Source organism: Bos mutus, chromosome 21 (genome assembly GCF_027580195.1).
Source record: "Bos mutus isolate GX-2022 chromosome 21, NWIPB_WYAK_1.1, whole genome shotgun sequence".
Classification (NCBI taxonomy): domain Eukaryota; kingdom Metazoa; phylum Chordata; class Mammalia; order Artiodactyla; family Bovidae; genus Bos; species Bos mutus.
This window is the reverse complement of record NC_091637.1, coordinates 50481900-50509710: the sequence shown is the minus strand read 5'-3', so window position 1 is coordinate 50509710 and position 27811 is coordinate 50481900. Positions and strand designations below refer to the sequence as shown.

Genomic DNA, 27811 nt, shown 5'->3' with positions numbered 1-27811 from the left:
TCTTACTAGTTTACAGACTAAATGAGAATTTAAAAGTGTCAGAATTGCTGGCCAGGCAAGTCCAGCATGTTCTGTCCTTCTTACAAAGGGAGATCGGGCCAAGACCCAGAAGAAGGTGAGCCTGACAGGATCCCACCTTACATGTTTCCACAGCACAATGGGCTTCCTGTGTTGTAACAGCCCTGCACACGCAAAGCTACTCTATTTCTTTCATGCTAATATCAGTATCGGACAAAATGAATCCACGAAGTCCTCAGTATCTTTCTCCCTACTACCCTGTACAGGCAACAGGGCAACAATCCTATTTCTCTAGTTTACTGCTGACTTTTTAGATCCCATCACTACTTCCAGTACATGTAGAATGTTATCAATATGTATTTATGAATGAATCAATCAATGAGTTAAAGAGGTAGAACCTGACAACAGAAAGAGAGAATTGCTTCCATTTATCCACTCTAATAAATGGCTTTATGGATGCCTTAGTGAGAAAAAGTGAGATATTGTTAAGAAGAAATGAGGGCTAAAAAGGAACTTCAAATTAATAGTCAAGATTCAGGAATCCAGAGTTGGGAGACAAGATTAAGCTTCACCACCCTTAAAAGAATAGTCCCTGCAGAATGCACAGACCATTTCTGCAACAAACTAACTCAGCAACTTTGAAATAAGTAATCAGTTAAATGTCACTAAAACCTAGAATGTTAAATACGAACAAAACACTAATTTTCTTATCTATAATGAGTAAAATTAATTCCTATTATGCAATACTCACAGTCATCAATTTCACAAATGGAAATTTTAAGTATATTTAATTGTCTCTCTCTCAAGAGGAAGAAAAATGGATATAATTTCAAGTGACATACATAGGGGCTTTTAACCTAGTATTCTTTACTTAAGTAGACTGAAATTACAAGGTTGTTTAAAGCAGCAAAAAGTATCATTACAAGGCAATGAGTGAATGAGTGAAAGTCGCTCAGTTGTGTCCGGTTCTTTGCGACCCCACGGTCTGTAGCCTGCCAGGCTCCTCTGTCCATGGAATTCTCCAGGACAGAATACTGGAGTGGGTAGCCATTTCTCCAAGGGATCTACCCAGCCCAGAGAGTGAACCCTGGTCTCTCGCATTGCACTGAACCCAAATCTCTCGGATTCTTTACTATCTGAGCCACCAGGGAAGCCCCTACAAGGCAATATTCACTAATAAACATTCACTTACTTGATTAACTCCATTCAAATCTCTCTCTCCACTTAACACTAGTATAAATTGTCAGATGGATCAATATATACATAGATATGTCTTTGACCATGCTGTCAACTTCTTTATCATCACTTTTTCATTACAAATGTATAAAATAAATTTATTTTATTTCATTTATAAAAACTAGAGTTTCAATTTCATTGAAGCCAATGAAAATGATGTTGAATAACCACTAGTCAGAAGCTCCTGAAAATGAGAGTCTTGCAGGATGAAACCACAAAAATTATCCCAAAGAAATAGACATGCAAGAAGACAAAGTGGTTATCTGAGGAGCTTTACAGATAGCTGAGGAAAGAAGAGAAGCAAAAGACAGGAGAGAGGGAAAGATATATCCAACTAAATAAAGAGTTTCAGAGAATATCAAGGAGAGACAAAAAGGTCGTCTTAAATGAACAATGCAAAGAAATGGAGGAAAACAAGTCTGGGAAAGAGAGAGACTACAGATCTCTTCAAGAAAACTGGAGATACCAGGGGAATATTTCATGCAAGGATGGGCACGATAAAAGACAGAAACTGTAGGGATCTGCCAGAAGCAGAAGAGATTAAGAAGAGGTGACAAGAATACTATAAGAAAGAATTATACAGAAAAGGTCTTAAGGATCCAGATAACCATTATCACTCACCTAGAGTAGCCGCACATCCTGGAGTGCAAAGTCAAGTGGGCCTTAGGAAACATTACTCTGAACAAAGCTAATGGAGCTGATGGAATTCCAGCTCAGCTATTTAAAATTCTAAAAGATGATGTTAAAGTGTTACACTCAACATGTCAGCAAATTTGGAAAAATCAGCAGTGGCCACAGGACTGAAAAAGTTCAGTTTTCATTCCAGTCCCAAAGAAGGCCAATGTCATAGAACATTCAAACTAGTGTAGAATTGTGCTCACTTCACAGACTAGCAAGATTTACTAGGTTTCAGCAGTATGTGAACTGAGAACTTCCAGATGTACAAGCTGGGTTTAGAAATGGCAGAGGAATCTGAGATCACATTGCCAACACTCGTTAGATCATTTAGAAAGCAAGACAGTTCAGAAAAACACCTACTTTTGTTTCACTGACTACACTAAAGACTTTGACTGTGTGGATCACAACAAACTATGCAAAATTCTTGAAGAGACTGAAGTATCAGACCACCTTACCTGTCTCCTGAGAAACCTGTATTTGGGTCAAGGACAGTGTGAACCATACATGAAACAACTGGTTCAAAATTGAGAAAGTAGTACAACAAAGTTATATATTGTCACTCTGTGTATTTAGCTTCTATGCAGAGTACATCATGTGAAATGCCATGCTAGATGAATTATAAGTTGGAAATAAGAATGCCGGGAGAAATATCAACAACCTCAGATATGCAAATGATACCACTCTAATGGCAGTAAAGAGGAACCAAAGAGCTACTTGAGGAGGGTGAAAGGGGAGAGTAAAAAAGCTGGCTTGAATTTCAACAGTCAAAAAACTAAGAAATAAAATCATGGCATCTGGTCCCATCACTTCATAGCATATAGAAAAGGAAAATGTGGAAGCAGTGACAGACTTTATTTTCTTGGGATCCAAAATCACTGCAGATGGTGACTGCAGCCATGAAATTAAAAGACGCTTGCTCCTTGGAAGGAAAACCATGACAAACCTAGACAGTGCATTATAAAGCAGAGATATCATCTCACTGACAAAGGCCCATACGGTCAAAACTATGATTTTTCTAGTAGTCGTGTATGGATATGAGAAATGGGCCACAAAGAAGCCTGAGCACTGAAGAAATGATGCTTCTGAATTGCGATGCTGGAGAAGACTCTTGAGAGTCCCTTGGACTTGAAGGAGATCAAACCAGTCAATCTTAAAGGAGATCAACCCTGAATATTCACTGGAAGGACTGAGGCTGAAACTAAAGCTCCAATACTTTGGCCACCTGATATGAAGAACAAACTTACTGGAAAAGACCCTGATGCTGGGAAAATCGAAGGCAAAAGGAGAAGAGGGCAGCAGAGGATGTGATGGTTACATAGAATCACTGACTTAATGGACATGAATTTGAGCAAACTCCAGGACATAGTGGAGGACAAAGGAGCATGGAATGCTGCAGTCCATGGGGTGGCAAAAAGTCGAACAGGACTTAGTGACTGTGAACAACAATTATTATAAATCATTAAATGTATGTGATAAAAAGTTTCAAGCACTGTTAAAAAAAGATAAAACTGACAACCACTTACCCTCCCACCCAGGGAAAATAACTATCTACTTTTTGTATTATAATAAAATAATAAATGTTAAGTCATAAATATTCATTTATGTATATCTGTACATGTGAATGTATATTTTAGATATTTATACATATACATTCATCTGCATATGCGTTTGTATATTTTAAATACACATATATCTACATATATATATGAATATTTTACATGTATACCCATGCATATTTATAAGTCTCTTTATCAGTTCAGTTCAGTTCAGTCACTCAGTCATGTCTGACTCTTTGCAACCCCATGAATCGCAGCACTCCAGGCCTCCCTGTCCATCACCAACTCCCGGAGTTCACTCAAACTCATGTCCATCGAGTCGGTGATGCCATCCAGTCATCTCATCCTCTGTCATCTCCTTCTCCTCCTGCCCACAATCCCTCTCAGCATCAGGGTCTTTTCCAATGAGTCAACTCTTCTCATGGGGTGGCCAAAGTATTGGAGTTTCACCTTTAGCATCAGTCCTTCCAAGGAACACCTGGGACTGATCTTGCTTAGAATGGACTGGTTGGATCTCCTTGCAGTCCAAGGTACTCTCAAGAGTCTTCTCCAACACCACAGTTCAAAAGCATTAATTCTTCGGCGCTCAGCTTTCTTCACAGTACAACTCTAACATCCAAACATAACCACTGGAAAAACCATAGCCTTGACTAGACGGACCTTGGTTGGCAAAGTAATGTCTCTGCTTTTTATTATGTTATCTAGGTTGGTCATAACTTTCCTTCCAAGGAGTAAGCGTCTTTTAATTTCATGGCTGCAGTCACCATCTGCAGTGATTTTGGAGCCCAGAAAAATAAAGTCTGACACTGTTTCCACTGTTTCCCCATCTATTTCCCATGAAGTGGTGGGACCAGATGCCATGATCTTAGTTTTTTGAATGTTGAGCTTTAGGCCAACTTTTTCACTCTCCACTTTCACTTTCATCAAGAGGCTTTTTAGTTCCTCTTCACTTTCTGCCATAAGGGTGGTGTCATCTGCACATCTGAAGTTATTGATATTTCTCCCGGCAATCTTGATTCCAGCTTATGCTTCCTCCAGCCCAGCGTTTCTCATGATGTACTCTGTGCATAAGTTAAATAAGCAGGGTGACAATATACAGCCTTAACGTACTCCTTTTCCTATTTGGAACCAGTCTGTTGTTCCATGTCCAGTTCTAACTGTTGCTTCCTGACCTGCATATAGGTTTCTCAAGAGGCAGGTCAGGTGGTCTGGTATTTCCATCTCTTCCAGAATTTTCCACAGTTTATTGAGATCCACACAGTCAAAGTCTCTTTATACATATATACAAAAATGATGACATTATATTAACCAAAACTTCCATTCTTATATAGCCATATATAAGACAACTCTATCGATAAATATAGATCTACTGTATTTTATTTATTTAAAGAGCAGCAAAATATTCTGTTAAGAAATAAGGTCACCATGGATAAATAGTTTATATGAAAGAAATGAAACTGAAAGTTGTTCAGTTGTGTCTCTTTGTGACCCCCAAGAAGTCCATGGAATTCTCCAGGCTAGAATACTGGAGTGGGTAGCCTTTCCCTTCTCCAGGGGATCTTCCCAACCCTGGGATCAAACCCAGGTCTTCCACATTGCAGGAGGACTCTTTACCAGCTGAACCACCAGGGAAGCCCAAGAACACTGGAGTGGGTGGCGCAGTCTATCCCTTCTCCAGTGCATCTTCCTGACCTAGGAATAGAACCAGCATCTCTTGCATTACAGGCGGATTCTTTACCAGCTGAGCTACCTTAGTTTATATGCTACCTTACTATATAAGGTAACTTACTTACTATATAAACTACCTTAGTTTATATACTATTTTTTAAAATATATTTTTGCTATTATAATTCATATTGCAGTTAACTTTCTTAGAATATAAATTTTTTGTGTAACTATATGAGATAAATTTCAAGGCTATACACTGATCTTATTTATCATTTAACAATGTGGGAGTATACTACAGAGTACTACATAAAGAAAAGCACTCTGTAATTGTACTATTCTCTCTGATTCATTAATGTATCTCTAAATATCCATCACTGATCATGATGAAGATATTAAAGCAATGTTCATCTCAGAAAAACATGAATGAAAATGGTAGCAAAAAGTATATCCTTAGACTTGCTTCATTAACGATTTAACTGGAAAATGATTAACCTGTAATTAAGACCTTTCATCTGCAATTAGTCATTGTTTTAAGAACTAAGGCGAAGAAAAATGAAAAAAAAAAAACAAAAACCAGGAGGCATTCTTTATTGATTCAAACAAAAAAACAAAAAAAAAAAAAAAATGGAATGAAAAATCTATAGCTCCTTTTTTTCTGTGCATGATCTGTGAGAGAAATAATATAAAAAGGTCCTATGATTCAGTTATTTATTTCTATCTGCTTTGTTGTTGTGGTTGCTGTTCCTTTAGTTAGACTGTGTACACCAATTAAGGTTCCCAGCCGTGATAGAGAGTAACAGTATTTCACAATTCTACTGGTGTGTAATCAAAATGTCACTTTAGTCTGTCACTGGTTACACTTCAAAAAGCTCAGGGTTACCTCAATTAAAAATGAAACTTTAAAGTACTTTGCAGATCTGGTGAAAAATCATACGAGGAGTTTTCTACTTGGATTGAAAAAGACAAGGAAGACAGTGCTATTTTTATCTTTTGCTATATTCTATTTTTGCTGATAACCTTCCAGCTCAATATTTTTCCCCTCTGTACAATCATCTGAAAAGACTGCAAATGATATGATGTTACATTACATTATATCCTCCTTGTTCATGATTATAAACAATCTATTATCAATTTTAATTAAATACTAGCAATGATAACTGCAGGAAATCTAACCAGTCATTCAAATTTCAATCCGGTTTTAGATGATACCTAAAAGACTAAATATCCTAAAGTGTGTTTAGTTAGTAAAATATATGGATTATGTGCTATCCATCCTGACGGAAGGGACAGAAGTTACCTCAACGTCTAGATAGCGGAAGTTTGAGGTATTTGACATCAAAGTACCTTATGCATAGTGGCCAGGAAACATTTCCTTCTTGGTAATTCAGGAACTTATTGTTGCATATGTAACTGATCAAGCTAGTTACAATAGAGGAAACAGGAACAATGGTTAACCACATTGCATTATTTTCCTCAGAGGTTATCACCAACTTCCTTTCAATACAAAATGCAGAATCGTGATTTCACTATAATTAGTTAATTTTAGAGTGCTCTGACCTAAAGTTGAGCATGAAAAGAATGTTTCCATCTGTACTATGTTGAAGTAAGCTAAAATGAAGGTAACTATCCAAATTTTAAAGAATGGATGACACCTTAAGAAGCCTGCCCAGAGCAATTAAAATATAATAGAAATAGGAGTAGAGCTTAGCTATAGTTATCAATTAAAGAGTCAGGGCTACATTTTTTAAAATTTCTTCAAGAGTTTTACAATAAAGACACTGAAAATTGATTATTAAGACCATTTAATAAAGGATGAAGTGAAGTGAAGTGAAGTGAAAGTCGCTCAGTCATGTCTGACTCTTTACGACCCTATGGACTACAGTCCACGAAATTCTCCAGGCCAGAATACTGGAGTGGGTAGCCTTTCCCTTCTCCAGGGGATCTTCCCAACCCAGGGATCGAACCCAGGTCTACTGCATTGCAGGTGGATTCTTTACCAGCTGAACCACAAGGGAAGTCCTAATAGAAGGTACACAAACCATTAACTCTTGTTATGACAGAGTTCCCTGTAAAACACAGATGTGCTTGATGACTTTTCCAATGTGCCACTTAATAGGAATTCAATCACACAGAAATTTTTGAAAATCCCCGTTGGTATTAATGTTAGCTGTTTTATTCCTCAAATGAAGGTTTATTTAATGACAGTAAGGATGCTGTGGTCCTGTGGGAACCTGATACACCTTTGCAGGATCCTGGGAATGAGCAGCTGAGCTTGCTCTGATGCTGAAGTAGAGGCTCTCCAACTGACCCAGGTCACCCCATGCCAAGGCTTTATCACTTTCTTCCTTCAACTGAAATCATACTGAAAAGTCAATACAAAATGATGGCCTAGTTAAAACTGAGTTCATTATTATAGCCTATTCCCTCGTGGCTCAGATGGTAAAGCGTCTGTCTACAATGCGAGAGACCCGGGTTCTAGCCCTGGGTCAGGAAGATCCTCTGGAGAAGGAAATGACAATCCACTCCAGTACTATTGCCTGGAAAATCCCATAGACAGAGGAGCCTGGTAGGCTACAGTCTATGGGGTCGCAAAGAGTTGGACACGACTGAGCGACTTCACTTTCTTTTCATCTTTCATACCTTAAAATTAAATTATAATAGAAGTTAAAAGGGAAGTGGAAAGGACTTAATACTATCAAAAAGAGAGTATGGCTTCAAGAAACGGAAAATGCTATCCTTTAAAAGGTTGAAATACAATGAAAACAAATGCAAAAGCTACAACAATTATTGCACGTTCGCACACTCACTGTTTTACAAAGAGAAAAAGAAGCTGAGACTTTATTTTAATCATATTTAAATTCATTATCATTTTCTCTTTTATAATTTTACTATATTTTATTTCAAAATTGAATAAAAGATTATTTTTCCACAATCATTTATTTTAGAAAATTATTGACAATCTTCTTTAAAATAAGATAATTGCAGACAGTGCAATACATAGCATGTACATACAGCTGGTAAAGAATCTGCCTGCAATGTGCAAGACCTGGGTTCCATCCCTGAGTTGGGAAGATACCGTGGAGAAGGGAAAGGCTACCCACTCCAGTATTCTGGCCTAGAAAATTCCATGGACTGTATAGTCCATGGGGTCGCAAAAAGTCAGACAAGACTGAGTGACTTTCACTTTCACTTAAAGACTCAGAATTTGATAAAAATAAGCATATGTGGATATGCATGTGAATGTATACTCAAGTAGCCTTTTATAGTTCTATTATAGTAAGATGAAACTTGTCTTATGCAAATTAAGGGCTTCCCTGGTGGCTCAGACAGTAAAAAATCTGAAGGCAGAAGACCAAGGTTGGACCCTTGGATCAGGAAGATCCCCTGGAGAAGGGAATGGCAACTCCAGTATTCTTGCCTGGAGAATCCCATGGACAGAGGGGCCTGGTGGCTACATACAGTCTATGGGTCAAAAAAAAAAGAGTCCAACATGACTGAGTGACTAACACTATTTAACTTCTTAATGATAGACAGATGCAATTTTCCTTGTAGGTAAATTCTATTAGATCCACTCTTTTCAAAGATTTTTACAATAAGTCTGTGGTTTGAAAACTTTCAATTCACCCCAAAATAACAAAACTTGCTAAGAAATCTTAAAGCAGTGAGTGAAGCAGAATATGCTGCCCCCAAATATGCCTCTTTGGCATAAAAGTTTATTTTTGGTTTATTATTTTAAGAAACAGCAGACACAGGAAAAGCTCTGAATACCTACAAGTTTAGAGTAATCCAGGTGGTACGATAGTTAAGAATCCGCCCGCAAATGCAGGAGACAAAAGAGACTCAGGTTCGATCCCTGGGTCAGGAAGATCCCTTGGAGAAGGAAACAGCAACCAACTCCAACATTCTTGCCTGGAAAATTCAATGGACAGAGGAGGCTGGAAGGTGACAGCCCATGTGGTCACAGAGTCAGACACGACTGAGCCACTGAGCATGGATACACACACCCAGCAGTTACCCTTTTGTAAGAGACATTTTACAAATATTTAGGAAGAAAATATCCATTTTTGAGAGTGTTTCCAGAACTTAAGAAACTTGGGTTCTATCCCTAGATTGGGAAGATTCCCTGGAGAAGGAAATGGCAACTTACTCCAGTATTCTTGCCTGGAGAATGCCATAAACAGAGGAGCTTGGTGAGCTACAGTCCATAGGGGCACAAAGAGTCAGACATGACAGATGTGACTTCACAAGCACACACACACTCCCTCTCTGTACTAGAAAGAGGAGAATAACTAAATCTCTAGAAAAGTATCAATGCAGAAGGGGCCAACTTAGATCTACATAACAATCATATACTTGTTTATCTGCTGTGCCTGATAATCTCCCATAACTGTCCACCCCCACCCCCAATCTTTTGTCTTTAGCTAAAGATGGTCTTCAAGGTGATGGCCTGGGCCATTTAGGGAAGTTACTCATTTTTACTGAGTATCTTCCATGTATATAGGATGTATACATTATTAAACTTGCTTGTTTTTCTCCCATTAATCTTATTACAGGGAGGTCTCAGTCATGAATCTAGAAGAGTAGAGGGAAAATTATTTCTTCCCCCTACAGCATGAAACACTGATTATCAAATATTAAAATTTCACTAAAGCTATATGAGCTTTTCAGTTTCACAAGGAGGACAGGAGAGGGGCTTTTCATGGGAATGATTCTGAAAGAAAAGGAGGGAAGGATGGAAGGAGGGAGAGAAGACAGGAGGAAGAAGGAAATTAACCAAGCAGTGATTTGACTCCTTCTAATAAGTTCCAAGTTCAGAGATGTTAACAGGGCACAAGTCAAACAACCTAGGCTGAAGAAGACCTCGTTCAGATTGTCAAACCAGTCAATTCTAAAGGAAATCAATGCTGAATATTCACTGGAAGGACTGATGCTGAAGCTGAAGCTCCAATACTTCAGCCATCTGATGCGAAGAGCTGACTCATTGGAAAAGAACTCTGATGCTGGGAAAGATTGAGGACAAGAGGGAAAGAGGTCAACAGAGGATGAGATGGTTGGATGGCATCACCAACTCAATGGACCTGAGTTTGAGCAAGCTCAGGGAGATAGTGAAGGACAGGGAAGCCTGGCATGCTGCAGTCCATGGGGTCGCAAAGAGTCGAACAGGAGTTAGGGACTAAACAATTCCTCTTCCCCCCTATTTCCCACACTTTCTCCTTGCTCTTCTTCTTTACCTAACCTCTGTTCCCTTCCTCCTTCTTTCTTGTCTTTTTCCCTCTGCCTTTGAACTTAAACTTCATAGTGTGATGATATGAAGCTAAGGGAACCCATCCTTCCAAATCTGAGAAGGGACTTATTAATAGTAGAGAAAAAATAGAGCCAAAAGTGGGATCCACATTTGTCAGCTATTTCAACCCTGAGTCAAGTTATACTTGAAGATAACCCTGCTTAAGGCTATTGATGGTATGAAGCAAGAAGTTCCTTTATTGCTTGAGTCAATATGGGTTGGCTTTTCCACTTGCAGCTCAATGAGTCCCAAGTGACAACTCTGTTTTCTATCCTTAACTTAAGGTGCTGAAGCCAAAAATCTTTTGCTGAAGAACACTGATAAAACAACCTGAACTCTAAAAAGTTTTGGCCCCTCCTATCACTCTTTCTCACTCACTCACACTCAGGTCTCTCTTCCTCGGATTGCTTCATAATCAACACAAGATTTCAACTTACAGTGGCAAGTCATGTCTTCAGATTGTTACTGAAAGCACCAATTCAGCAAGAATGAGTACTGACTCCATTTACACACAGTTCACATGGATTCTCTCCATCTAAGAAGCATAGAATCCCACAAAACCTATTACCCCATTGAGGAAAATTGTGTACTATGTGCTTTGAATCAGTTCTGCTTTGAATCAGTACTATGTGCAAAGAATCAGAATCTCTTTGAATGAGAGTTGATACTTCTCATTCCCTATACAGAATGTGTTTTAGAGAGAGAATATGTGGACAGACAAGATAGGGGAAAATCTTCAGAATGATATTACATTGTTTTCCAAGGACTGCTTTTTTTAATATTTCAAAAAAGTGATTTTTTTTTCTTTTTCATGGATCCCAATATTCAAATATTAATATTAAAATGCAAATGGAAATTCATAGGAAATCATTATAAAAATGAAACTAGCTTCATTATTTTAGAAAAACAGGTTTTAGTGCTGTAGAACCACATTCCAAAACAAATATGTATTAATTAATGCACATATCAATTTTCAAACAATACTTCTTGAGTGTACATTTTGTACCAAGCATTACTTCCTAGAAACTCTCTATGGCCTTAAATACTGCTTTGAATCTGCTTCCTTTTTGAATACAGACACTCTAAAGATAATTATTTTTTCCATTATCAATTGTAATAGTACAAACATCACCTCAAACTAAAGAAATTATTTCTCCAACATCACTGGAAAAATGTAGTCATCAACTACACATTTTGATTTTTCTATTTATTTTGACCCCAACAAAACAAGAAGTACTACAGTCATATGCTCATATGGCTACTTAGATAAATGTTTTAATTTTCAATTAATAAAAATTTATTTGAAGAAGTAGTAGAACTGTGAAAGTGGTTACCATGAGTTAAAACAAAAGTTCTCAGCACAAATCACTCTAAAGAACCACAAAATCAATTTTCTCCATCAGAAAAAAAAAAAAACAAACTAATTTTCTCTTGAATTCACTGAACATTCACTGAACATGAAAAGAAGGCCACAAAGCCATTGTTACACACATAGATCCCTTTCAGTGTACCTTACCAAACTTTTGGGTTTGTAATTTTATATTCTTTCTTCAAAAACTCCCCAAAATTGTATACCGTTAAAACTTTGAAGACACTGGATTGGTCATGCCTATTAGATAAGCAATGAAATTATTATTATTTTCAGTTTTCCTAATCATGCTCTAAAAACCATATATGAGATGTTTCTCTTAAAATATTATTCCAGCTAGTTTAACAATAATTATTCTAGCTAACTAATTTAGCAACTAGTTATTCTATCTCTATGAAAGTTTTGTTAATAATTTTTTTTTTAATCTCCATTCTTATGGGAAGAAAAGTATTACCTGATACTACCTTAGACGATTCCTTAAATCTGAGGCCTCAACGAAGTAAAGTAGAAAGAGATTTGCAAGCTCACAATCTACTCAAGACAAATATTACACTCTGATATACATAATACAAGGACATATATTTTGCTAGTGCAGTTTGAGCAGTCCATTATTTGCCAATGTATGAAGAGCTGGGCATGCATTATTTCACTTACTCTTCACAGTAGGCTTTAGGATGTTAACATCAGCCCCATTTATACATGAGGAAATTGATACTACCATGTTAAAAAAAAAAAAATCAACTTTAATGTATATTGCAACATTCACCAAATAGGATAGGTACTTGGTTATCTTGGAATTCACAAGTCGAAATTTCAAATGATTAGGAGAGCATACATTACTTATCTTATATCAAAATCACAGTAAGAAATAGGAGAAAGAAAATGAAAATAAAATATATCATATATTCCAAGGAGACTTTTTCAAATCCACAACAAAACATTTTATAGAAAATTTTGAGATGACTGTGACATGCATTCCCAGGCACTCCCTCGAAAATGTATCTTTTCTATTAAAAGTAAAAATACTGAATTTGACTTTATTCATTTTGTAATTATGTCTTTCTTGCAAATAAATAGTAATCAGAAAGCTATCAACCCATTATAATTGCACTGTCCCAGGAACTACACTCTGCACCTTACTATACCTGTAACAGTATGTCAAATTCCTATAGAGTAATTTGATACATAAATGAGAACATTATTAAATAGAATGAGGTGTGTATGAAGTTACAGAATAAAGTAATTGTGCAATCTAGATTTAATTTACAGAAGAAATGAATAGTAAATATGAATCACTAAACTATAATTAGAAAGTAAAATGAAATCTTGGAGAAATGACAAAATGTCACTCTGAACCAAACCAAGCCCAAATGCAATGAAGAAAGAAACAAAGACAAATTCTCCCTTGGGCTTTAAGTGAATGGCATGATCCCTCACAAAAGAGGACAACCTTTTAGGGATGCTTCTCTGAGGCAGTGATAAGTGGCTACAATAGAAAACAGGCAGATCAAAATTAATTCTTACATACATTCAGTCATGTTAGGAAACATCTTAGGGGATTCCCTGGTAGCTTAACTGTAAAGAATCTGCCTGCAATGCAGTAACTGCGGAGAGGAAGTTTCAGTTCCTGGGTAGGGAAGATCCCCTATAGCAGGAAATGGCAACCCACTCTGTTGCCTAGAAAATCCCACGCACAGAGGAGCTTGGCAGGCTAGAGTTCACAGGGTCGCAAAAGAGTCGAACATGATGGACCGACTAAACAACTACAACAACATTCAATCATGTTTGCAAACATCTCAGGAAAAAGCCATTTGAGGAAATTTGAGGCATTTGAGGAACCAGTTAATACTTCCAACAGTTTAAGAAAAGAAATAATTCTTCAAAAATCCATCAGTCTAGGGGCAGAGAGGCAGCATGCCTGAATATAGTAAATATTTGATAAACATTTGTTGAAAGAAATTTTTTAAAAAGGAGGCAGAATTGTTTTCCAGTCTAGGCACAGTGACTGGTTATGTCCCATCACCCAAAGAGAGGTGTAGGTGTCCCTCTTACCTATTCCTATCCCAGAACTTAGTGGTTTAAACTAACAACCATTTTATTTGTCCGTGATATGTGGGTCATCAATTAGAGCTAGCTTTCCTGCTGGTCTCACCTGTGATCACTCATGCTACTACCTACAATTATCTGGAAGCTTAACTGGCCTTCCCTTGGAGCTCAGTTGGTAAGAATCTGCCTGCAGTGCAGGAGACCCGGGTTTGATTCCTAGCTTGGGAAGATCCTAAGAGACTAACAGTTGCTTACTTAACTGTTTCTGTATGGTGTAAGCTGGCCTGATTTGCATGACTTAACATTGGTGCTAGAGATCACTCGGGCCACTTGTCTACAGCAGAGGTTTCCAGGCTTCTTAGCATCATGTTAATATTTTTCTAGGAAAGTAAGAGTGAAGGACACAGGGTCTCTGGAAGACTCCCTTGGAAGTTACACCACATTACTTCTGCTACAACTATTGTTCAAAGCAAGTCAAGGCCAATCTAGATCCAAAGGGAAGGCAAACAGACATTTTCCTTGATGGGAAGACTTGCAGTGAACTTGTGGCTGCTTGGAATTCACCACGGGAGGTAAGAAAGTAAATCACCAATGGGAACACACCACAGGGCCTTATCTAGAAACTGTCTGTTCTGTCAACAGATATGCCAAGAATTAAGTATCAGATTTTCACTAATGGCAGGCCCCTTTGTCACTGAAATTTAACAGCACAGAAAACTTGATACAGGGTAAGGCAATGAACTTGTTATTTGACTTTTTTTCTGGCCCTACCCCAAAGGGAGGAGTTAACTGGGGATAAAGCCTGAAGCACTCATTAAGGGCTGCGACAGGAGCCTGCAGACAGAGACAAGTAGAATGAATGAAAAGCACAGTTAGACACAGCATAAGTTTTCATGATAAATAGAGTAATTTCCAAATTCCATCAAGTTCTAATGTTCTAAAATTTCACAGAACTTTTCTGAGTCTTTTGCACTAGCAAAAGCACTAAGGTAACAATTATTTAATAATTACTTAGATATACCAGCCAATTTATAAAGGCATGCAGATCCCTCCTGCAGATGGAAATTGGGAATCAAATTAAATCACCCAAAATCACACAGTCTCCTTTAGCAAAGAAAAAAAAATAGCATATACTTAAATTTCAGACTTAGGACCAAATATTTCCTTCTCACTGCAAACAGCTACAGAATCCCCTAATGGATAACCATGCATGCTAACATGCATGCTAAGTCGCTTCAGTCGTGTCTGACTCCATGCCATCCTTTGGACTGCAGCCCACCAGGCTCCTCTGTCCATGGGATTCTCCAGCCAAGAATACTCTAGTGGGTTGCCATTTCCTTCTCCAGAGGATCTTCCCGACCCAGGATGGAACTCTTATCTCTTATGTCTACCTGCACGGGCATACAGGTTCTTTATCACTAGCAACACCTGGGAAGCCCAATGGATAACCATAAAGTCTTTTTTAAACTTCCAGATGTGACACATGGCAATTCATAGAGTACCATAAAGGGAAAAGAAGTTGAGGATAAGAGGCATATTCAGAAGATAGTCATCATCCTTGAAGGAGGATGAAAACAAATTTATATAATAAAAAGAAAAACAGCTTTAAGAGGTAGAATAAAAGGTAGATCCAGCAAATATAGCATCTTCTTTAGAATTAGAAATATTTATATTTGAATTCCAGCCCTGTCATCTCTTAGTCATATAATCATGAACAAGTAAATTAACTGCCCTCAGTCTCAATCTGCTCCTCTAAAAATGTATACAATCATGCCTAAAATAAAGGTTACTGCATGGATTAGAGGAAAGTAAAAACGTCTGTACAGAGAAGACATTCTCAGAAAATGATTATGATCCTGATCACCAGCATCATCATCTAATTGTACATCATGCAAGGGCTTCCCAGTTGGCTCAGTGGCAAAGAATCCACCTGTCTATCCAGGAGATGTGGGTTTGATCCCTGGGTTGGTAAGATCCCCTGGAGAAGGAAATGGCAACCTAACTCTAGTATTCTTGCCTGGGAAATGCCATAGACAGAGAAGCCTGACGGGCTCCAGTCCACGAAGTCACAAAAGAGTCAGACACAATTCAGCGACTAAACAACAAGAAAGATATATTAACATCTTTCAGTGCTTTCCATACACAATACATGGAGAAAAACTCATGCTTTCCTCAGTAGAGAAGATCTTAGAATTTTAGTCATCCTCAGGCTCTCTTTTACCAAAACACCTAAAAATCTTGACACTCTGTCAATAAATTTCCATCAGTCAATTCAAAAGGAAAACAGGCCCACTGAAAAAAATACTAGCTATATGAGAACGATGAAAAGATGTTTTTAATCATACACAGAAGGGAAAGAAAAGAAGTTTGCAGAAAATTTAGTATCAGTATAAACATGACAGTCTTAAACATATCATGGGTTGGGCCCCAAAGGCTTTCTGCAATCACTAACATATACAATGAAAACCTGAATTCATAAAGAAAAAGCTAACTATATTTACAATTGGTATATCTATTTCAATAACTACCAGCATTTCCATTAAAAGTAAAACATCTAAAAAAAATTCTAAACATGATGCCTCAAAAGAATAACATTCAAGAGTATGGAGAATCTCAAGAACCAGAAGACTCATTTTGCAAGGATACTAGAAACAGGAATCTGTCCTTTCCTTTTGTATTTAAGTGCTTTTCCCCTTGTTGAAAATTATGAGGTGACCTCATATGAAAGCTGGGGAAATTATCAGGAGCCTAAACATGGATTTTATTCAATATTGGAAGAAGTTACACAAATTAGTAATTATTTTAGAAACGGGTATCATCTAGGTTTAAGGGTAAATTAAGAGGCAAAGATATAAGAATGTCATCAAGACTGACTTGAGCCTAGGGCTGCCTTGCTGAAAGAATATCTGTTCCTTACTCCAGGTATCAGCTTCCCAGAGTGGCATCCATGCCATTTGGATTATTGGGTCTCCAAAGAGAAATGGTTAACAGAGTATCAAAGCATGCATTAAATAATGAAGAAATATTTGTTAAAGGAATCTGTCTAGATCAGAGAGCCCATAAGGCGGCCAGCACATCAAGTTAGATGAGCTGAAAATCTACCGTGTCTTATTTCATTCCATTGTTTCTTATATATGTTAAAAAGAACACCACTATTAAAATTTATAAGTTTCTTTTCTATCAATATGTAATGGAGAAGATCTAATTAATTTCAGCATCAAGAGCAAATCCTGTGATATGAATGTTGAAAAAGTGGTCTCGGGTATTTTTACTAGGTCTAGACTCTGACTGGCAAGTACTTTAAATCGTGTGACCAAATTTGAGTTGATGAGTTGCAGCATCTTAGAAATACATGTTTAAGACTTGTCCAAACTCAAGGGGGAAGAGTGCATTGATCAAACGGTAATACCTCACATGAGTGCTAGATAGAGGATTACTGCATGTAACTATTTTCTTCAGTGTCAAAAACAGGGTAACAATGGCCCTGTTCAACTCTACACTAGTTGATTGATGGGGCTTGTTGGTGCTGGTAACATACTTCAATGAGAAGCAACACAAACAAATCGAAACCTATGTCAAAGAGGGTGATGATGAAGATTTATGACAACATTTATCGAGTGTAAAAGGCTTGAAATCATGATACATCGAAAACTATCCAGAACCTGTTTAGATCAAGCTATGTTTAATTACAAGCAAAGCAATCATGGGTTGGGAACCCAAGTAACTGAATTTAAATATCTGAGGTACTGTTTATGGATATTAGAATTATTGTGTGTCCCTCCTCCCATTAAAATTAATTAGCGGCCACAGGATGCCAACAAAGGTCTATATAGTCAAAACTATGGTTTTTCCAGTAGTCATGTATGGACATGTTCAGTTCAGTTCAGTTGCTCAGTCGTGTCCGACTCTTCGCGACCCCATGAATCGCAGCACGCCAGGCCTCCCTGTCCATCACCAACTCCCGGAGTTCACTCAGACTCACGTCCATCAGGTCAGTGACGCCATCCAGCCATCTCATCCTCTGTCGTCCCCTTCTCCTCCTGCCCCCAATCCCTCCCAGCATCAGAGTCTTTTCCAGTGAGTCAACTCTTCGCATGAGGTGGCCAAAGTACTGGAGTTTCAGCATCAGCATCATTCCCTCCAAAGAAATCCCAGGGCTGATCTCCATCAGAATGGACTGGTTGGATCTCCTTGGAGTCCAAGGGACTCTCAAGAGTCTTCTCCAACACCACATGAGAGTTGGACTATAAAGAAAGCTGAGCACCAAAGAATTGATGCTTTCGAACTGTGGTATCGGAGAAGACTCTTGAGTCTTCTCTTGGACTTGACTCTTGACTCTTGGACTGCAAGGAGATAAAACCAGTCAATCCTAAAGGAATTCAGTCCTGAATATTTATTGGAAGGACTGATGCTGAAGCTGAAACTCCAATACTTTGGCTACCTGATGCGAAGAGCCAACTCATTAGAAAAGACACTGATGCTGGGAAAGATTGAAGGCAGGAAGAGAAGGGGACAACAGAGGATGAGATGGTTGGATGGCATCACTGACTCAGTGGATATGAGTTTGAGCAAGGTCCAGGAGCTGGATATAGAAAGGCAAGCCTGGCATGCTGCAGTCCATGGTGTCACAAAGAGACACGACTGAGCGACTGAACTGTCTAACTGACAAGATGCCAGATTTTGGGCTCAGTGCCCCAGAGGAAATTTATGATATGACTATACAAAAATGGAATAATCCTACTTTACATGGAGTAATTTTTGGAATCACTGAAGTTACCTAAAGTCAGTAAAGATGACCACATGGCAGGAATGCTTTCTGAGAAAATTTAAGGCTGAATGAATTTCAGAAGAACTCAAAAGTTTCATAATGCCAGACCCATCATGGGTTAAACTGAATTTAAATTTGAACGTGTTGGACAAATTGGGTACTCTCCAGTGCAACAGAGATGTTAGAGCCTACCGTTTCTTACACCCAGCCAGCTTTCCTGCTTTTTATCTTCTCCTTGACCTCTGAGGACACTGAAGTGCACATCCCCTGGTGTGGATGAACTTCAGCATTCCCTAGAATCCTGAGGGTCTATAATTCCACGGACAGACTTTGAAGCCATTCAGTTACCACTTCCTTTAGTTTCCTCCTTTACCCTCATGACAGCTAATGATGAGATGATAATGGGATGGTAATGACGATGGTGAGGACAACAGTTACGTGTCTTTTATTGTTGGCTTCATTTTTTTTTGGGAGGGGGCTTCATTCTATAAGTGAGGACACTAAGTGGCAGGTAGATTTTGGTAGATTTTAAGAGTCACTCAAGGTTGCACAGGCCTGAAACACAGGTGTGTGAAATCCCCAAATTCATGTATCTAACCACTCTGCAATACTGTTGTCCATAAAACACAGCTATAATTTCTTGATTTTCTCTTGTTTTCCCTACTACAAAGCATAAAATATCAAAACAGAATTTTAAAATGTCAGTTACTTTCAAGCTTATGCGTTTGTTTACATCTTCCACGTTACTAAGAAAATAAATTTCTTGAGGTCAGCATTCAATGTCTAGTTATATATTGCTAAAGTGCCTGATATTTGAACAATCAATATAAAGCAGATATCCTACACAAGTCCTATAAATAACCCTATTTCATATTAAAATATATGTGATATATTAGTGATATATTAGTGATTAGTGAATATTAGTGATATATTAGTGAATATTAATATATAATGAGATTGCTATCCATGTATTAATAGAATAAAGCATATGTCCTAAGTACTCAGTGCAGTGTTCAATGCTGCCTTATAAAGTATATGCATTTTAATGCTGCTATACAAATGCCTAAAGAAAAACTAAAAAGCCTCTTGATGAAAGTGAAAGAGGAGAGTGAAAATGTTGGCTTAAAACTCAACATTAGAAAGCTAAGATCATGACATCTGTTCCCATCACTTCATGGCAAATAGACGGGGAAATGATGGAAACTGTGAGGTACTTTATATTTTTGGACTCCAAAATCGCTGCAGATGGTGACTGCAGCCATGAAACTAAAAGACACTTGCTCCTTGGAAGAAAAGCTTTGACCAACCTAGACAGCAAATTAAAAAGCAAAGACATTACTTTGCCAACAAAGGTCCATCTAGTCAAAGCTATGGTTTTTCCAGTAGTCGTGTATGCACATGAGAGATGAACTATAAAGAAAGCTGAGCACCGAAGAATCGATGCTTTTGAACTGTGGTGTTGGAGAAGACTCTTGAGAGTCCCTTGGACTGCAAGGAGATCCAACCAGGCAATCCTAAAGGAAATTAGTCCTGAATGTTCATTGGGAGGACTGATGCTGAAACTGAAACTCCAATGTGTTGGCCACCTGATATGAAGAACTAACTCACTGGAAAAGATGCTGATGCTGGGAAAGATTGAAGGCAAGAGGAGAAGGGGATGACAGAGGAGGATGGGATGGTTGGATGGCATCACTGACTTGATGGGCACGAGTTTGAGTTAGCTCCAAGAGTTGGTGATGGACAGGGAAGCCTGACGTGCTACAGTCCATGGGGTTGCAAAGAGTCAGACAGGACTGAGTGACTGAACTGAACTGAACTGATATAAATGCCTTAGCACTAATAAAACAAGTATACATAAATCACTTGTTAACCTAACTTGGGAAATGAGAAAAAATGGAAAAAAAATGTTTTTTTTCCACACAATGAGGAAAAAAAAAAAAAAGAGCTAATTACTAAGAAAATATTAGAGCCTTTACTTCCAAAGAAGATACAAGAAAGTTAGTTTTCATGTACAGAGTTGGTATGTTTACACTAGTAAACCACTTTAATGCAAACATAACTTTGGAAGTGATACCACTAAGATTCATGACAACTCCAAGACAGGAAACAAGAGTCAACATGAGTAACAGAATCCAGAGAGCAACTAACACCTATTCTTAAGATCTTTTTAGCATTTCCTTAAAAGAGCTACAAAGGACAAAGTGAAAATACAATAATGTAAACAGCATTGTGTTGGCTTCTAGCTCTTAACTACTAGTTCCAGTTGAGTGTCTATTGAACTAATTGGCATTTTCTTTTATTCTTTTTCTAAGAATTCAGAAGCACTCTCAGAGTTGGGGAAAGGATCCTATAATTTTATTTCTGTATCTTATTACTTCTTTTCTGGAGCTTTTTTGTTATAAAATCTAAAATAGATGCAACATTCAGTGGCAATTCTGCAATTGTTCTTCATAAAGATTATAATAACACCAATTTCAAAATATTTCACCAGAGAGGTTTTTCAAAAAATATTACATATATGCTCCTACAAAGAAAAGAAGAAAAGCATGAGGGTTAAAATTAGACAGATTATAAGAAATTTTCTAGGAAGACTCAAATTAGTCAGTTAACATTTTCCTCCCAACGTGACCAAGTTTGTAACTTATTATTAACATAGGCTATCAAAGCCAATTTCTGAGAAATCTTACTGATATAGTTTGTAGTTTAAATAAGAAAGCCTTTTCATGTGGCTTATGTGGTACCAGTAAAATGATGGAGCATTTATATAACCATGTAATTCCTCTGAAATTTTCTATCACTTGTTAATCATCTTCATAATTAGTATTAAATTATGTCATAGATCAGTAAAAAGCATTCTGTCAGAACTGAATCTATCAGAACAGTAAGGTGAAAAAGCTTTAAAAAAAAGCATTATATTTGGATTAAATTCTTATTTTTCTATCTCTTGTTATGCTTACATGAAACTGGAGTTTTCATAATAACATACCATTTATGTTGATAGAGTATAATAAAAATGGTACACTTCTAACCAGAATAGCTTCAAAACTTATAAACATAATACTTCTTAATTTCACCATGCACACACCATGTAATGGACAAATTATACCGCCTTAGACTTTAAACAGTCCTTAATGATTGAAGGATGCCACAGGAATAAAATGGGGGCCGTAGAAATATAATAAGCAGTCTCACTCTCAAGGTTTATTGAACAAGGCAGAGCTATGCACATGTGTGTCAGTAGAATGATGTAGCAAAATTACCTGTTAGTCATGTATCCTAGGGTGCCACAGTCACATCTATTTAAAGGCCTGAATTTAGATCTTTATTCTTTAATGAAATACAAAACTTAGAACCCTTTATACTATACACAAACTCTGAAAGTAATGCCAATGTTTTATTTCTGAGTAAACAGAAAATAAAAATCACTGGAATGAGTGAATCGATTAGCCAGTTAAGCCACCAGAAAATTTCAAGTAGCTTTCTTCTTCCAGCTTCAAAATTGGCAAAAAATACTCAGCAACCTTATTTATAGTAAATTTCCCTTAAAATAACTGAATAGTTACGATGAAGAACTAGGATGCAGAGACAGGAACACTGTTAGAAATCTGCAAGCATTTCATCCCAACCACATAACAACATAGCAATAGTATCAGCAGAAAGCAAGATCCTAATTTCACCATCTAGAAAACTCAGCAAAACTATCAAGTCTAAAGAGCTTCAAGCAGCAAGAGGAAAGAGAACACTGGTTTAAATGGACAGAAGGAAACTGATGGTTACTCGTGAAAATACGAAAGGTAATTATAACATGATGGTCATTTAAACACCAGTGCCATAACCACACACTGCTTTAATACCAGGAATACACTGAATGTCAGAGGAGATAAAAATCCTGGAAGAGGGGATAAGGGTGAGTCAATTTTGTCTCAAGTGACCACACCTCTTGCTATCCCCTCTTAAGGAAAAGGAAAGAAAATCACCTCTGGCTGGTATCAGTCAGAGATACATCTTAATGAACCCCTCCCAAAACACACAAACACAAGAATCTCATATTTCAAAAATGAGGGGTGTGTACATGTATGTGCATGTGTTCATATATACATCACATTTGAGGGAGGAAAAGAGGTATGTGAAGCATAGAAGATTGGAGTTGCTCAAGGTCATTCTCCTCTCGAAAAGAGAAAGTGAAAAGATGACAAAAAGGAATGGTCTTAGGGACAAGAGTTAAATGACAATTCCTTTCCACCTGCCCCTATGCTCACATCTGTTTCCAGGGGTGTCCTGGCTTCCCTATTATTCTACCCCTCTTATCAGTGACCATAAGAAGGCTGACAAGGAAGGAAGGTTTTGCCAGGAAATTTTCTGTCAACACGTGACAGTCTCAACCTATTCGTAAGTCAAGTCAGCTCTAAGGACAACGCTGACCAAGGGCACTGGACTCAGATCCTCAAAGTGGTTGGGACTTCTCTGTCTCCAGACAAAAGGGAAGGGAAGGGAGGCAGAAAGCTCCATTTCTTAAGGAAGTTCTAAACATGAAACTGTGCTTAAAAGGTCTATTTGGTTATGATAGTTCACCTACCTCCAATCTGCACCAATGAATGGCATTTTTAAAACATGAATGACACCATAATATATTTTTAGGCATCTGAGCACTCAAGATCCAGTTAATATATTTGTTTCAAACTTCCCTAAGGATGAGGGCACAAGGACAAGACTTAACCTGCAAAGGACTGAATTCTTAATGAGAAAAGGCCAGGATGAAATGAAATGAGGAGGGAGATGAAGAAAATACCCAATTTTCCCAATACTAATATTCTCCACCAGCATCCTATATTTTGGGGCACCTTCTAAACAGGGATATCTTATTCGCCAGCAAATATTATTAGTATGCTATCGTTTCTGTTCTAATAATATTGTGGAGAAATCTGGGGGACAAAAACGTGTCCTTGTCAGACTGTTAGTATACACAAATCAATTTTCTGACTAGGATTTTCAGAGTGATAGAAGAAATACAAATAAACTCACTACAAGAGAAAAAGATGAAAGAAAAGAAAAATATTTACCTAATCCCCCCCAAATACCCAATTATTTTTAGTTTTTACACAGGCAGTACCCTTTTCTTTCCGAGTCTTCAGAAGGTACAGGGGGAACCTGCTTTTCTGCTAAAGTCGAGTTATCCTCTGTATCCTTTCTTGGGTCTGCCTGGAGCTCAAAGTTACAGAGCAAATCTGTCTGAAGAGTGGCCTTCAACTCCTTCCTGTTTATGGGGGATGGTAGCAGTCTTTCCACTGGTATTTCAATTGGAGGTAAAACAGGAGTAGAAATGACCTGATTAAATCCAGGAGAACAAAACGGGAGAGCAGAGAGGAACGAATGGAAAATTAGGAAAAACACACAAGTTTCAGGTTTTGAATCCTGAGAAATCATGCTGTATCTGAATATCAAGGCATTTTTGCTGCCAGCTTTCCTTCTATGCATTTGGATTTTCATTTACGAAGAAGGGGGAGGGGGCTACCCGCGCAGGGTGTCTGGCAGGACCTCACTGCCCGCCCCACGCGTGTCTCCCCACCTCCTCCGTCTCAAATCCAGGCGGCCACCTTGCCACGATGTGCCCGCTGCCTGCCAGGGGGCCCGCTGCGCTCTCCCGCCCCGCCCCAATAAAGTGTCACCGCGGGCCTGGCAGCTGCAGTGGCGGAGCCCAGCCCCCAAGGCCGCTGCAAACATGGCCTTGTAGCACCACCAGCCTGCGAGGGCTGCAGCAGCAGCCGAGCCCAATCACCAGAGGAGTCGGCGACATCAAGGCGCAGGAACAGAGAGAGCAGCTAGCTAGCGAATGGCATCTGTGGTCCTCAAATGCCATCATATGGAAATCTATTATAAAAAAAAAAAAAGCAGCCAGCAGAGGAAAAGCAGGCAGCGCCCCTCCACTTTCCAAGTGGCTTGAGCAAAGAGAAACCCCTGGAGCAGCCCCAGCCACTGCCTGCCGGACCCGGGCGCCGTGCGCTCGGCCGGGCCGAACCCTCCGCCGGGTGCAGCCAGCAGGCAGCTCGCGAAGGCGGGAGACAAACGAGCACTCCTCAGCAGAATTATTCAGACCGCCTTCACTGTCGAATAAAACATTGATGAGACTACTTTGGAAGTGCTTTATCTTGTTAATCCTAATGCCCTCGAGAAGGAAGAAAAATTTTCCGTAGGGGACGCAGAGGTAAGAAATTGAGAGAAATGAAGTGCGAGGGTAAGGGGCTTTGGAAGTTCACTCAATTTGTTTTGCCTCAGCCTGCGGTGGGAATCTCCATTTTTAACATATCAGACCCAATATGTTAATTAGGCAGTCGCAAATCCACCCTACTCCTTGGAAATCAAGGCACTGGCAAGAATTTTCAAGATACACATTACCAGAAAAAATTAAAACGGGACGGGGGGGGGGGGGCCGCAGAACAAAATAAAAACAAACAAACCACGCGCGTGCAAGCCCCCCCTCCACAACCGAGACAATACAGTTGGGGAAGGTATAGGGGTGGTGGCTGTGGTTTTAGCAGCGCTCCTCTAGATATAAAAATGACTTCTTTCATGGATCTACTTTGCTAGATAAAAGCAAACACTAGCAGTTAAACACCATATCTCAACACATAGACTCCTGACAGTGAATTCCCTTCCATGCAAAGCAAGTTCCAAGAAAACTCTATTTCGAATTAAAGTCTCCAGACGGGTAATTTACAACTACTAAAGGATCTGGCAAGCCGGACCACAATACGGAAAGGAAAGCAACCTGGCACCAGAGGTAGAGAAGGGTCAAAATGATCCCTGCCTGAAACGATGGGTGGAAACCAAACACCCTCTCGCACTCCACAATCTGGGGAGGGCTGGATACCAAATGGTCCGTGGCAACCATAGCCTGAAGGAAACACGGGATTTTAATCTCTGGCATCTTCAGACAGGTTCAACACGCCTAGCTTTCCAAAAGCATCACTTAGGAGGGAGTGTATCCATATTTTCCAGGGTTTCACTGCTAGATTAAGTGCTCAGGTACAGATTTATATTCTATCTTCTAGAATTTATATTACAACATCACAGAGCGCCCTTGGATACCCAGCCCTTCTTAATGATTTTCAAAACATTAATAAGTAAAGTAGCCTGCAATGCAGATAAGACACTAGAAATAAGATCAGAAGGAAACTGGGTGAGGCGGCTAGTCATTTTCTTGTTACCTGGTGCCTCTAGAGGAAAGACGGTCGTAGGAAGACTTTCTGCCAGCAGGTACAATCCCAGCAAGGTGGCTCCAGGTGGCTTTCACAGTCGTACGCGGGTCTCGCTCGTCACTTCGCTGCCCTTTGCCATAGCTCAGCACCCGCATCCTAGGGAGTCCGAGAGGCGGCTCCTGCCACTGCCTCCGCTGCCCGCAGGTCGCGCTGGGTGGGGGATCCGCGGCGATCGCCCCATGAAACCCGCGTTTCTGCACCCGGGGAGCGGGCAGAGGCAGGGCGGCCGCGCACGCACACACAGACACACACTCAAGCACACACACTCACACACTCGCAGCCAGGCGCGCGCGCACTCGCATTCACACTTGCACACATACACACACACACACACACACACCAGTACAGCACCGGGAAGGAAAAGCAAGGAGAGTACTGGTCCTTCTCACGATCGGCTTCGATGCCCACAGAACCAAGGACAGCAGAGAGAGGGGTCTGGCATAGCCTTTCTATCACGTTTTCTTCAAGTTCTCTTCCAACCCAAATCCACGTAATTCAAGAGCTGGTGACATTTTGGTGTAGAGGAGAAAGCCAGGAACCGGCGAGGAAGAGTCGAAGAGTCGGGGATTTTGGTAAGCAGTTTGAAAGGCAATTCTTGTTACCTTGATTGTGCAGAAAGCCGCTCGACAGGCTGAACTTTTGGCTTCAAATTATGTAGACAGAAATGTAAATATCCTTCTGGCCGAGACAGGAAGGTCTGGATGCACACACACAAGACGGTTGCAAGACCCTCTGGTGACCTTGTGATGTACCTGGAAGCAGGTTAATACTGGAGCTTTCCCAGCCTCTAAGTAAAGCGATCCACACACAGGAGTTCGCAGCTGAGCAGCCCTTCCGAATCCAGCCTGGAAAAATGGGTTTGGGCGTCCTCCGCGCTCTGTGAGAAGCCGGGCATCGAGGGCACACCGCCGAGTTAACACATTTGCTTCTGGGTAGTTGGATAAAAGACAAGCAAATGCATCAGACAAGTGAGCGCACAAATACACACACATACACACACGCACGCACGCACGCTACTAGCTGAAGAGAGCTTACAAAAAAAAAAAAAAAAAAAAGCCAAGATGACTCCCAAAGGTAGAAACGATCCAAAATCTTTCCTGAAAAACGGAAGGGCCAGCCGGAAGGTTACAGACATCTTCCCAGGTCTTTCATTCGTCCTTTCTCCTGTGAGTGCTGTGTGTGCCTGTTTGTATTTCCAGAAGGTTTCCTTGGTCTGCCCCACCCCCGTCCAGTTGCGCTTTTTCTCCTGATAGAAATCGACCATGCAAAATGGATTATATGGGTGGGTTGTGCTCACAACCCGGAGCTCCACAAAGTCTAGAATCCTAGGGGAGCAGCCAGCTGCAAAGCCATTGCCATCCTCGAGGGAAGAAGGAAAAACACACGCAAACACATGCACACCCGCGCGCACGCACACACGGGAGTCCTCAGTTCGGGCCGCTCTGCACACGCCTCCTGCCTCCCTGCGCGCCACTGCACAGAGCGCCCCGCCCGCTGCCCGCGGCTCCCAGGGAGTCCGCGGCTCAGACGAGGTGCTGGCAGCCTGGCTCCCGTGCTGCGGTGGCGGCCAAGGCGGGCCCGGCTCCCCGGCTCCCCGCGCCCGCGTGTTCGGACAGCGGCAGCCGCCGGGCCGGGAGGAACTGCGTTCCGCGCTGCAGCATGGAGGCGGCGGCGGCGGCGGGCGCGCGGCCGTGAGCCCGGCCCTCGCCGCAGTGACGGGAGCCGCCGCGCCCCCCAGACTCCGAGTCAGGCGAGACCCCCGCCGGGGCCGCCACGCCGCCCTCCGCGCCTCGGAGCCGGGCGTGTTCCGGACTGATTTACCCCGGCCTCCTAGAGAAAAGGGCCCGTCGGGCGCCGACAAATCCCGGAGTAGGCGAGGCGCGGGGGCGTTGCAGGTAGGGGGAGGGGAGAAAGCAGAAAACCTTAAGGATG

General features: G+C 40.0%; 1 protein-coding gene across 4 annotated transcripts in view; it reads right to left on the bottom strand.

Moving 5' to 3' along the window:
- Positions 1–27120, bottom strand: part of LRFN5 (leucine rich repeat and fibronectin type III domain containing 5) — a 323883-nt gene extending 296763 nt beyond the window's left edge. For 2 of the 4 annotated variants that reach the window (XR_011461733.1, XM_070358786.1), the window contains exon 1: positions 25829–27120. The gene's annotated coding sequence lies outside the window, so the exon portion shown is untranslated. The remainder of the gene's footprint in view (positions 1–25828) is intronic. The other 2 variants (XM_070358785.1, XM_005903830.2) reach the window with 2 other exon arrangements.
- Between the last annotated feature and the right edge of the window lie 691 nt (positions 27121–27811).